General features: G+C 35.0%; 1 protein-coding gene across 3 annotated transcripts in view; it reads left to right on the top strand.

The window, feature by feature from the left end:
* LOC137393062 (platelet endothelial aggregation receptor 1-like) overlaps positions 1-14,510 on the top strand; it is a 117,813-nt gene that overhangs the window by 77,500 nt on the left and 25,803 nt on the right. The gene's annotated exons all lie outside the window — the stretch shown is intronic.

Below are 14,510 nucleotides of genomic sequence, written 5' to 3' on the forward strand. Positions count from 1 at the left end.
CTGCTGTTACATCGTATGCTGTTCCTGAAGATTATTCTCATCATTTATTTTAACTTTTCAAATATTCAGGTCAGCTTGTAAACCGCCTTCTGGGCGAATCTTAAGACAATGGGCCAGATTTATGCCATAGTGATTCTGGATCAGAGTGTAGTGGTTATGAGTAGTGTACCTGTTTCTGTGTTTTAGTAAGCGTTTTTATCGATTGGGTTTTTTTCTGCCTCTCTATCTGCCTTTCTTTTTTTGTCTGTGTATTTATTGGAAAGCAGTTGTACAGGTTGATTACAAAACTTAGTCAAATATCACTATCATGTTGCTGTGAAAACTATGTACAATTATGGTTCAGTATGTTTCGTTTTATTTGCCCCTGCTGTACGATGCGTATACATTTACAGGTGATCATTGGTTGGTTGTATATTTCTAAGTCCTAAAGTGACAAACTATTTTTCAAAATTAAATATAAATAGAAAAATTATTGTTACAAAATTGTTTAGGACAAGAATAAGAGTTTTAATTCAAATGAAGACCACAATGAAAAAACCAGCGATGTCACACTTGCAGTTTTGAGAAAATTAGTTTTTAAGTTTTGACACTGTATCATGCAATGAAAATACAGTTTATGACAAAATATGTAAATTTATTGACAGATACATAGTTTGGTGCTTATAAAATAACATTTTTAACTCTGAATATTGGTTTTTTGTAATTCAGTGGCCAACAATGAACATGCATTTTGGCAACGGACATTACCTATTTTTCCATATGAATGCACTAAAGATTTTTCTCAATAAAAAGTTATATTTTTTCCACATTAAACTATATTTAACTAAAATACAAGTACAGTAACACAACCAGTAATTAATAGCAGTTTAAAGTTTCTCTACAATGTCTAAATTTCATCACTATCTGCTGCCACAACACCACTGGTTGTAAGATTGTCAAAAAATGGTTGATTCTCTAATTTGCAAAATTGGTTAAGGACCTGCAAATCTTGGTATGTTGCTTTGCTGATTGACATTGGACTGGTGGTAATGCAAGTTGACTGAGTTCTACGAGGAAGCTTAGATGGTTTTCCAATAGCACTTTCAATGTAGCTGCCATTCTATGATTCTCTATAAAACATCATGAGCTTCCTTTCCCTATTCGCAACTTTCACTTGACGTATAGGCCTAGTTTTTATTGGGAAAGTTGTCTTGTACATCTGTTTAAGATATTCTGTGTAGTTGAAGAACTTTGAGCTGTCAAGATAAATTACATTAAAGGGTTTAGGATGTTGCAGGGCATTTTGAAACAACTTCACCCAATCAGACGGTAGATTTACATCTGACTTGCAATTCACGCTATTCATGTCTCGATGACATTCTATGTAAGAATGTCCGTGCATTGAATAGCTTATTGCGATTCTATTAAAAAAAATTTTCTCATACACAAGTCAATGAAAATGGTGAACGAGTGTGTAATTTTTGTTCTGTCCAGCGCATACCTCACAGAACAAATCTAACTCCACTACTTCGGGACGTATGTGACTTTCAACTGGGCCTTTTCTCTTCACTTCACACACAGTTATTAGCAAAGATAAATAAGTGTCTTGTTGAACTTTGTAGTGCAATTTTGATTAAAATCAGTAAACAATTTGTGCCTGTCAGCTGCACACACAATTTTAAAGCATTTATACCTACAATTTACCTACATACAATTTATAAGCATTTTTGCATAAGCAATTTTCTCCTGTTGTGTGGCTAGAAACCTTTTGCATTTTAGCCTTTTCTTGTGCACTGCCATACTTTGTTTTCTAAGCTTTTCGGTTAAATCTGAATAGTCAGATCTATCTCCAGATGCCATCATTATTAATAATAATTTATCGAACAAGCACGCATGAATGTTCTGCTAGCTAAGCAAAATTAAGCAATGCAAGACCGCATTAACGAGTGAAACGCTGTTTGATTGGTTCACTGTTGGACTTAGCCGATTTTTCCATATGACGACTTGGACATCTTCTGTTTATTCGTTTGAGCATAAAATTTAAATACAGATTTCCATTGGACAACACTGGTTTTTCCAATTTTTTTAGCTCATCATGCAATTCTGCAGTGCCAAAACTACAAGTAGGTAGCAAAGCAGTAACTCCAAAAAACCTAAAATGTGACAACACTGGTTTTTCCATCGTGGTCTTCAATTGTTTCATTCTGTTTGCTATGTTTACATATGTTTTCAGAGACTCCATGCTTAAGTGATCCCAATCAATGCACTCATGGTCAGCTATGTTCTGGTGGGTGCAAATGTGATTCCGGATGGACTGGGAAGCATTGTGAAATCGGTAGGTAACCAACTTATCTAGGATATAAGAATCTTTGTCTTCTTTTAGCGAGCTGCACTGTACACATATGTTGGCATCTTAACAACTCTCTGTAGTATACTTGCTCAAGTTTCTGTTATGTTCCTACTGGTCACTTACCAGTAAGAAGAAATTTGAATAAGAGCCCTCGTCTGCGGTCCCAATATATATATCGTGGGATCTCCCTTTTACGCCATGTGACGTCCTAATCTTGGTCAAGGTTCTAGCGAGTCACTCTTAACCCTGGAACCTATAGCGTGCATAGACGCATATATAACAGTTTCTACTGAGAATAGGTTGGTCATTGCTTCAGCTGGCTGTATATTCTTTCTCTATGTTAGAATGTTAATATATTGAGACGTATTGCTATGTTATCAGTCTATTTTTACTATATCTTGTTTTCCAGAGGTTTATATTGTTTTTTTTTTACCAGTGGGAGTCTTTTGTTCCTTCAAAATGGCACAGGAAGTGAGAATGATGAGTGGAAACAGTTCAATGCAAATAAATTAGTTATCTTCTCAGTACATCGGATGCACAGCTCTAAACTAAACCATATCCCTTCAAAACTATGACAATGTCCCAACACTTTTACGTAATTTCAATTGAGTTTTAATTCATGTAGATAAATGCAAAAGTATTTTTTTAGCTTACATTAGCGTAAAAGAAACAAGACAAAATTCTAAAGTGCAGGAGCATACAAAACACAAGGAAAGTTTTAGGCTAATCCTGGCTAAGGCCAAACCATTCTACTTCCGAAACCCTAGCATATTGCAGAGCTTATCATCTTCTCAGTTACAAGGGAGTGGTTTTGTGAAGATATCAGGGATATGTTGTTTGTTGGACATTCAGTGGATATGTGCTGATTCTGCACTTATTTTCGTGTGCAGTAACATTTCACATCCAATTGTTTTATTTACTTGCGTCGCCGCTGTTGCCTATGGTAATTGCGGACTGAGTGTCAAGTTAAAGCTTGATCGGTTGTGTGGTGTTTCAAGTCACATTACCAAGCAGCCAGTATAGACATACCACTATTCATGCTGTGTTGTTCGGTGGGACATACCCAACTTATGTGAATGAGTGGACATGATTGTCATTTGTTTTTTAATCAGCTAATAGGAGCTTTACTATCCATAGAGACATTGCCAATAGTGGATTAAACATTCTCGTCATTCTCTGGCTTGTTGGAATCGCAATAACTAACCAGCAATTTATCAGACTCCCATAATGTGAATCTAATATTAGTTTATTTAAGGTATCCGAGAACATGCTTAGCAGGTGTCAGGTGAGTGTCAGAGGGAGTGGCATTGAACTTGGTTAGAACTTTCGCAGGTTATGGTATATCAAGACTGATAGCAGTTGAGGTGTACGACAGTGTGCCTTTTATTGACAGATCAGTGTGCAATCTACCGGCTTACTTCTGTACTCTTTCACTAGTTTGGTGTGTGTTGCCATTGGAGTAGCCACTATTTTTGCAGTCCAACATTTCATGCTTGGGAAATATCTGTTTTACAAGGTGTTTCTGAGGAATTTTTAGCCCACAGATGCCGAATTGGCATTTATGCTGAGACAAAGCTGAAGATGATTCAGATCTTTCATCAGAAATTTTGGGCTGAACAAATCCTTGATCTCTTGCATTGACTGCATTGTGTCTGAAAGAATCACTGTATCCTCTATATGCACGGCGAGTAGAGTTTTCAAACCAGTCACAGTATGTACATGAACACACCTGTCTACAACTGATTGGTGCAAAACCCAGCGATCTCAGAAACTCATCTAAATGGCGGAGGGGGTATGCGTCTTTTTACTCTTTACCTAGCATTTGGGTGTAACCTTGAGCTACAAGCCTCGTTTTATAGCTATCAACAGTGCTGTTGGGTGCACTTTTGGCTTTTAATGCCAACTTACTATCGGTTGCTATCAGATTTCTCTGATTGCTTTTTGACCATTAGGTGAATCACCAGTGACCATAAGGGAACCATAAGTCACTAATCAGGTAAATCACCAGTAACCATAAGGGAACCATAAGTCACAAGAGCTTGTTATCCATCCGTAATCTTCATTTGCGGCGTCATGCTACTGCTATCGATGGGGGCTATCGATTTGTCCAGACATTGAGTATCTTTCTGCAACATCACTGGCGAGGCATGCAAAATTATTTACATAACCATCGATGCTATACTTTATGACTGGTTTGGGCTGCACTCTGACCTACACACAGACTCTGAAGCTTCAGATACCTCAACTGGAATGTGTTCATCATAACTTGACATTGGTTTTGTTAATCCTAGTTCATTTTCATTGAACACAGCATCTCTACAAACTACGGCTTTGTTATTAACTTGGATAAGCCTTCGACTTGAGGCTATATCTTATCATGATTATTATTTGTTTTTTCATAAAACTAAACTGCTGGCTTAAACTGCAAGATTAAAGACACCGAGTGAAAAGCAATAAGATAAAATATATTTCAAGAGTATATATGAATAAATGTGATCAGTGTGTGCGCATACGACATAATAACATGAAAGAGAATGCCGGCGATCCTTCTCTTGCATTCTTTCCTCCTTTTATATGTACTGTACGCCCTTTTGCTAGGTTCTGTCCCTCGATCTTAAATGTCGCGTTTTTTTTCTCGGTATGTCAAGTTGGCTTGCCTATGGCCGAGTCTCCCACTGTGTTGTCGCCCGGCTATAGCGGTGGTCCTGGGGCCGATTAGGCAGCAGACCCTTGCCTCTGCGCTTTGTCATCACAAAACTTCAAATACTCTCAAGTTAGATGTGTTAATATCCGGTTTGTGATCATACCACGTTTGATGCGAAGTTGTCAGTACCCTATGAGCTGTTGTAGGAACGTAATTCCATACATTCATAGTCGTTCTCACAGCTTCTGCCTCGAAAGACTGATAGTCCTGGCTAAATGGTCATAGTTGTATCGCAGTTTTATACCATTCTGCGAAAGGGCACAGCGTACCTTCGGTTTATGCTGATATACTTTTAAAGCATAGATACTGCTCGACCTGCTTGAATATATTTGCCACTATCGTCAGTTCATAATGTATCAATGGTTTGGTCTGTTCAAGTCGCAACTAGCACTTGATATTCCTGGAAAACTGGAAACACATGTTTGTTTTTGATAAAATACATAGTAGTGAACCTACTATATTCACCAATCAATAGGTGATATGAAATATCTACTGCCACCAATGGTACTTTGCATTGACTCTTTCACATCACAGTGGAACGACTGATTGTAAGGAGATAGCCATGGTCTGTCTGACCTTTGGATTGGAATTATGACATTTGGAAGACTTATGTTTGTCTTTCGGTCCATTTTACCTTTTTTACATGGAGTAAACATATGCCTACCCTTAAATGGATCATGTCAGCACTGAAAAAAAACTGCTCACTAGTCATACATAGTCTCAGGTGCTATACATTGTTACTCGCCACACGATTTGCTTGGTGCTCGCACCACTCTAGATAAGTATAAAAAGCTTATCAATAAGAGTCTTTATTGTGTGTATCTGGTTTGCCTTAAAGCGGATCCAGCATCTACTATAGCCAAACTGCATGAGCATATCTCTATTTGCTACAGATCTTACTAAGAATGGATTTAGTTTCAGAATGGGTCCGTATAGTATATTGTAAATAGCTTTTTTGCACCTGTCGATTGAGCTTGACTGATAGTTAAATGTTACCGATTCTTACTGCATAAACAATTTTACCATCGTCTATGGCTACCCTCTTCGGCTTTTGAAATTGGCATATATGGTAAACTCTGACTCATTGGGTGTCATATGTTTCTACAATCCACTGTTGATGAGCCAACTATTCACGATATTGTTACTGACAAACACTTTTCTCCACAGAAAAAACACTTTTCTCACCTTCAGCCTCAACTGCTTCACTGTGACACTCAGCGACTAGATATTGAGTGTCACTGCTCCAACTAGAGCATTGCAATAGTCTCAGCCTTGGCTGAGACCACATTTGCGCTTACAGTAACCAAAGCCCTTATCTTGGTGCAGGCATTCTTTAGCCATATGAGAAGGGGAGTCGCAGGTATAGACCTCTCACTCTAAGAATATAGGTCAGTGTCCAAACGATCGTGGGGTCTGCCACCACAAAACCTGGCAAGCCCAGGACTGTGCTACCTAAGCCTTCTCAGCAATGAATTCTGGGCAAACTCTAGTGTTAGTGTCTCAGGTTTTTGCATTTGCAAAGCTCTTACGATGGCCGAAGACATTTCAGGTAGACTGTGAAGGATTATTCCCATGTAGTGCTCTTCACTGCTTTCTACATTATTGCATTAATCCAATTAACAATGTTCTTCATGCGCTTCAGATGGGCTTTCATTGACTCTTCATCTCACATAAAAGCTCTAATATACCGTTTCTTTAGATAAATACGATAAGCTGATGTGTCTCTTTTAAGCAGGTTTGGCAGTATTACGCCCATTTATTAAATGTGTATTCATCACTTATTGCAAGCACTATGCTACTTAGTACTGTCATCGCATTCAGTCTGTGTACCCTCTTCACTGCTTTACCGGCACTGCTTGCCGGCTTCTCCGCTGTACCATCACACATGTCAGACAGTTCATTGGCTATGGGAAGTTTAAGTTTGAACACCCATATAGGATAATTGTTTGGAGTCATCTTGTCTTATTTTGTGGTCATCCATTCTCAGTTGTTTTGAAGTTTGGTGCTGTATACGAGTTCAGCTTGGCCCATAATTGGTTATTTTTGTGGGTGTCTTACATGTGCATTGGATTCACATACCTAAATTAGATCATATCCTTTCATAACTTCAACTTCAAAAATATTCAACAACTACAACTTGTAAAAAAGATACTGCAGTCTGTTGTGAAGTACAGAATGTGAATGCAGGAAAGGCTATGCTCCTGTAGCGAATAAATGCATTGGTAAGAAATTTGAATAGTTACTTTTGAATATGTAATGGTTTCTATATATTTTGCTTCAATAGTTCGTATTGTACAGTAAGTTTACGAGCTGCCTGTTTAAGTTTGTGCTACTCTTTTCAGTTTGTTTTTGAGAATATGTACTTTTTCTTTTAATTGCCGACACATTCTTTCCATATATTGTAGAGAGACAATCTATCATATTAAGTCATTTAGGAGATTACTCACTGCAGTTATCTGTTAAGTGTTTTTACATAAGGTAGTATGTACTCAGTTTTTTGTTATCATGTCCTATTTTCCAGAGATTTGTTCAACTTGTGATACGAAGACTGAAGTCTGTAATGATGATGGTACAAAGTGTGAATGCAAGCAAGGCTATGTTTCTGAAGAGAACAAATGCATGGGTTAGTGAGGCACATTGTAATGTTTAAAGTTTCCTGGCTAACAAACTCAAGTGAATGTCTTTGTTATAGGCAATATATAAGATCCAAGTCTAAAACTTTCTTCAAGTGTTTGATAATATTAACAAATAGCATGTCTTACATTGAACTGTTTCAATTTCTGTTTATCACTTGTTTTCAGTTACGTACTTAAATTTGGGAATTACAAACTTTTTGAGATCAGATATTTTATTTGGTAATTCGCAAGCAGTTACAAATATAGCTGGCCATTTCAAGTAGGTTTTTAAGCTGAAAAAATAAAATTTTCAACAATTTTGCTGATTGCTTTTCAGTTATTGCGATATAATGAACACTACAGATGTTGTAGTACAAACTGATAGTAATAGCTAGAATAGCCCTGGTATGTAATCGGAGAGAGGCAATAAAAACCTTTTGACACACAGCGTAGGTAAAGTAGAATAAAAAGATTTACAAATATATATCATAATTATTCATCAGTTTATACCTGTCTTTAGCTTCATAGTAGTCTAACATTGTTTATTATCATCCATTGTTAACTTTGGTCAGGAATTTTAGGTTTACTATAAAAACTCTATTTGAACGCCGTGGCACTCTATTTTTTAACCCTTCCCCCATAGTGGCAGTTAAATGGAGGTCGTGTTAAAATAGAGGCTGGCACTGTATTTTTCAAATAGCCTGTCAGATTTTATGAAAGATAATTTTATAGAGTTATTTTTATCTTAATTTTAATCTTTACAATTTTATTTTGTATTTTTCTTGAGGTGGATAGGCATTAACCCTTTGGATGCAATAAATCTGCTAACTTGTCAAGGATCTCTAAATAAATATGCATTCGTAAGCCTAGAAATATCTCTACCATTTGATATCTGTTGCTTACAATTGACCTGTGACGACATTATAGCCTGTGGCTCTGTGCCTTGCTTTACTATTTGTTGGCGCTTTGAATTTTTTCATTTCCTTCTGAATTTGAAAGTATATTTTCATTTTATAACTATATTTAACGATGATGCATAAAAGTTCATTGCACTCATTGATATGTTGGCTTAAGTTTTTAGCCAACACTGGCGTCTTATATGCAATAGAAGAGGAGTTATGAGCATCGACCCATCGTAAGCCAAGTTAAGATAATCGTAAGGATGCTATTAAATAATATGCTATAAATCTGCAAATTAGTAAGCTTTATAATAATAATCTATCAAGTGCTGCAAATATATGTATTCAAAAACAAGTTACATAAATGAACCATACTTATAATACGTGCAGAAACAAAAGTTAACATTTTTAAAACAAATATTTCCATTGTTTGCTCGACCAGTTACGTTCTGATTGGTGCTTGCTGTTTTTCTGGCTGTTCGATACCTTTCACAAAGTCTTCTCACCTCATCTCTTTTTCTGCACCGCTGAACTAGTCGATATTAGCATCCAAACAATTATTTTTCCTAGAGCAAAACTTTTACCAGTTGCATCTCGCACAAGCATTAATAAACTTTCATTCACATTGGAACTAGGCACAACTGGCCTAAAACTAGTCGTTCATATACCATCGTAAATGTAAACCATTTTACACATACGTCGAAGTATCAAGATCGCGTTAAACAACTAAACTGTACCAGTAGCCTGTTACAGTTATTAATTATTTCTATGGTGTTGCTTTCAAAATTTTAATGAAAAAACTAAAAATCTGATGTTGGTATATGGACTTCGATACGAACATGATACGAATGTAACCGAATGTAATGTCATTATTGGTACAATTTTGTGGACACTTTTCTATGGATCACTTACTATTATTTATATACTAGCTGGTCCACCCGGCGTTGCCCGTGTAATAGAAGAGTATTTGGACAAAAAATTGATTTATATTTAACATATAACAACATTTGCCATTCTAACTTTCAAACTACATATCATGAGAAGTTTTTTGTCTTAAAAACAATGAGAAGTAGTGAGAGTTTTGCTATTAGTCAGTTTAATGTGAGTGAACAGCTTATCGTGACGTTATGCTATGACCCGCATTATACGCAAAGCAGTTAGGTATTGCTCTGATATAATGACTTATATTGGCAGGCTAGCAATTAGACTTCCGTAGTCTAGTGTTAAGGCGTCAGATTGGTGAACGGCTTGGTCTGAGATCGAATCCTCTTTAGTACGAAATATTTATTCCAAGATTTTATGATCTATAGCTGGATTTCCGACGGACAGACTTTGAGAAATATATATAGATATATTTCTCAAAGTATGTCTGTCGTCTGTCTATCATTCCATCTATAAATCTTGATATTGAAATTCCGCATTCTGATGGTTTTGAACTCACGACAAATTCGCATCAACTATTTTCTTATTCGGACGCTCTACCACTGAGCTAGAACACCATAGTGATCAGATATGTTTCCATATAACGGATACACGATGCGCGTGTGAATTATTTTAGCCTTAGGTTTTCGACCAAAGATTTTGAGATTTGTTCGTCTCGGAGCGCGAACATAAATTCGGTTCTCGACCAAACCGGAGCATGCGCAATGCAATTAGCAACACTCCGTAAACAGCACGGAAACATCCGTTAACAAGCAAAGAAGCATTTTACGCTTGATAAATTCTTTACAAAATGGGAGGAACCATCTGGAGCGATGCCTACTCTATCGAAGAAATTTGCTAGGGAGATAACCCCTCTAATCGAGTTACCCTAAATTGTTTTGGAGGAGGATTCTCCTTTAAAAAGGTGAAGTAAGCATGTCATTGCTGTTTATATTTTCTTTTTCCTACGATTTTTGATGTAACTGATCTGTTGCATTTTTTGCTGTTTCATTATCAATTTCTACAATTTTTAGTATTGTATCTTAAGCTTTAACATTTTTGATTTTTTAAGAGCATGAAGATTAATTAATTTTTTTAAACGCATGAAATGTTTACTTTTGTTTTCTTTTTCCATCATCATAAATGAAAGCTTTTATTAAAATTAAACACGATCTATATTTACCCGTTTCTATTTATAGTATGCAGTATACAGTACAGCGTATGGAGTAAAATGTTGAAAAAATACTTTACCGAAGTTGTTTTCTCGCCTTGGAAAGGATTAAAATATACATAATTTTATTTTAATGGGAAAATTGTTTTGGATCTCAAACAACTCGGTTTTCGAACAACATTCTGGAACGGAAAAGCTGAAAGTTATGAAATTTTAAATTTACAGTGGTTTGAAAACCTTTACAGTTGTTTTATTTATTTTTAATTTAGTTGTCCTGCACAAAACCTTTTCCTCATGATATGAAGTTTGAAAGTTACAGTTGTTTGAAAGAGTTTGAAAACCTTTATAGTTGTTTTTATTTTTTCTTTTAATATATTTAACCCGGGCAACTTAGCTTATATTACCCGGGCAACGCCGGGTAGTACAGCTAGTTGGTTCATAAAGATTAAATAATTTCAAAGCGGTGGTCAAATGGAGGTGGTGTTGAATTACAGGGTGACGCTCTATTTGTCAACCCTTCTCCCATAGTGACTTTCAAATAGAAGTGGCGCTCAAATAGAGGTGACATTCAAGTAGAGGTTTTATTGTAAGTAGATTTGATTATGACTGTAGTAAAATATAATGTGGCTTCTTACATTCTGTCATTTTCATTTTCGCAGTCGAGTGCTCACAGTGTAGAGAGGAAGACAATCGTTTGTGTATTAAAGAAACAAATACCTGTAAATGTTTCCCTGGATATAAGCTGAGTGATAAAGAATGTGTAGGTAAGTGACTAGACTATTGCTACTCCAGCATGTCATTTTTTAACCATATGGTAGGGGTTGTTGTTTCAATCTAATGTACCTTTTTTATTTGTGGTTCTCTTCCTTCTGCCACCTTGGTCACTCGTCCCCGCTTTATCATTGTACTTCCTTCTTTTTGCAGCTTTTTCAAAGCTCTTTAATTGTTTAGAATTTGTTCAAATATAAACATTCATAAAGTATACCTTAGCTTCTGTTTAGAATCTGCCACTCAAGCTTAACACTCGTTCTACTTGGTACCAGCTTGACTCACTCTTTCCAGTTTAGCATAGGAAGTGTACGTGAATCACTATATATACCTACATCTTTATAACTGACTGTGATGGATCATGTAAATGACTATATATACCTACATTTTTATAACTGACTGCGATGGATCATGTAAATGATTATATATACACACATCTTTATAACTGACTGTGATGGATCATATAAATGACTGTATATACCTACATCTTTATAACTGACTGTGATGGAACATGTAAATGATTATATATAACTACATCTTTATAACTGACTGTGATGGATCTTGTAAATGACTATATATACCTACATCTTTATAACTGACTGTGATGGATCATATAAATGACTGTATATACCTACATCTTTATAACTGACTGTGATGGAACATGTAAATGACTATGTATACCTACATCTTTATAACTGACTGTGATATATCATGTAAATGACTATATATACCTACATCTTTATAACTGACTGTGATGGATCATATAAATGACTGTATATACCTACATCTTTATAACTGACTGTGATGGAACATGTAAATGACTATATATACCTACATCTTTATAACTGACTGTGATATATCATGTAAATGACTATATATACCTACATCTTTATAACTGACTGTGATGGATCATATAAATGACTATATATACCTACATCTTTATAACTGACTGTGATGGATCATGTAAATGACTATATATACCTTCATCTTTATAACTGACTGTGATGGATCATGTAAATGACTATATATACATACATCTTTATAACTGACTGTGATGGATCATGTAAATGACTATATATACCTACATCTTTATAACTGACTGTGATGGATCATGTAAATGACTGTATATACCTACATCTTTATAACTGACTGTGATGGATCATGTAATTGACTATATATACCTACATTTTTATAACTGACTGTGATGGATCATGTAAATGACTATATATACCTACATCTTTATAACTGACTGTGATATATCATGTTAATGACTATATATACCTACATCTTTATAACTGACTGTGATGGATCATGTAATTGACTATATATACCTACATTTTTATAACTGACTGTGATGGATCATGTAAATGACTATATATACCTACATCTTTATAACTGACTGTGATGGATCATGTAAATGACTATATATACCTACATCTTTATAACTGACTGTGATATATCATGTTAATGACTATATATACCTACATCTATATAACTGACTGTGATGGATCATGTAAATGACTATATATACCTACATCTTTATAACTGACTGTGATGGATCATGTAAATGACTATATATAACTACATCTTTATAACTGACTGTGATGGATCATGTAATTGACTATATATACCTACATTTTTATAACTGACTGTGATGGATCATGTAAATGACTATATATACCTACATCTTTATAACTGACTGTGATATATCATGTTAATGACTATATATACCTACATCTATATAACTGACTGTGATGGATCATGTAAATGACTATATATACCTATATCTTTATAGCTGACTGTGATGGATCGTGTACATCTCCTGCCTATCTTTGTAATACTGAACAAGGAACATGCCATTGTGAAGTGCTACACATACGAAACCAAGTTACTGGTGTTTGTGAAAGTGAGTTTATGCTTGTTGTTTTTAAACTATTCCCTCTTCAAACTATTCATCATAAAGTATGGCACATCTCATCAGTTCCTAGCTCACATTTTTGATACTCACACCGACTGTTTGTTAATTTCAACACAGATCTACTCATCACATTTCCTTTTTTAATATCATAGCAACGAGTCCTTTTAACATTTACACTCATCTATATTTCAGCTAGGTTGTGTTGTTTACCTATTTTACAATATTGTGAAACTAAAACCAGTTGTTTAGATTGGTTACCCCGCAGGTTAACAAGCCTGTCGTTACAGGCTAGAGCTATGACTCAATGTATTTATATATGAGTTTATTTGAACTTGCAATCATTATAATACTAGAGATTATGTATAGGTTTATTGTTATTTATAGTAACTGAATTTTTGAGTCACAAAATTGAGATATTCAGAGAAAGTTCCTCAAACATTGTGACTTTCACTACGAAAGTTTTTTGTGTGCTAATAATCCATAATAATAATAATAATCCATAATAATAATAACAATCCATAATTTAAAATCAGTAAGTAGCTCAAAAGTAGCATCATATACACTCATTGTAAACAGGTATGTAGCTATGTGTACACATTCTTTGACAACTTCATGTGTAATTACTCAGTTTATTCATGAAGTAGATGTTCAGAATATGCGAAGTTTTTATCTGCATCCCTATATTAAATTCATTTTTCAGTTCTGTTCTATTGTTTTACCACAACTCTCTTCTATGCATTGTACATAGAAGTTTGTGATAGACAGCTGCTAGACTCTTGTCTAGTAAGTGTTGTAAGTTGTCAGGTAATTTGTGTTAAAATATTAACCCGAGTCACCTGATGAATGTCACTTGTCACTTACAGATAAATATATATATATATATATATATATATATATATATATATATATATATATATATACTAGATGAATGTAAGCTTGGGTCATATAAGTTAAGTAGTGACTATGACTATGTAAAAAAATAACAGAATAGACGAATGCCCGGCGTTACCCGAGTAATTAAAATCTTCGCGCAGAGAATTTATTTTTATTTAACTTATAACAACAGTTACCATTCTAACTTTCAAACTACATATGAGAAAAAGGTTTTGTGTAGGTAAAATAATTTAAGAGAAAATAAAAACAACTTAGTTTTCAAACTTCTTCAAACAACTGTAACCTTCAAAC

Source organism: Watersipora subatra, chromosome 4 (genome assembly GCF_963576615.1).
Source record: "Watersipora subatra chromosome 4, tzWatSuba1.1, whole genome shotgun sequence".
NCBI lineage: Eukaryota > Metazoa > Bryozoa > Gymnolaemata > Cheilostomatida > Watersiporidae > Watersipora > Watersipora subatra.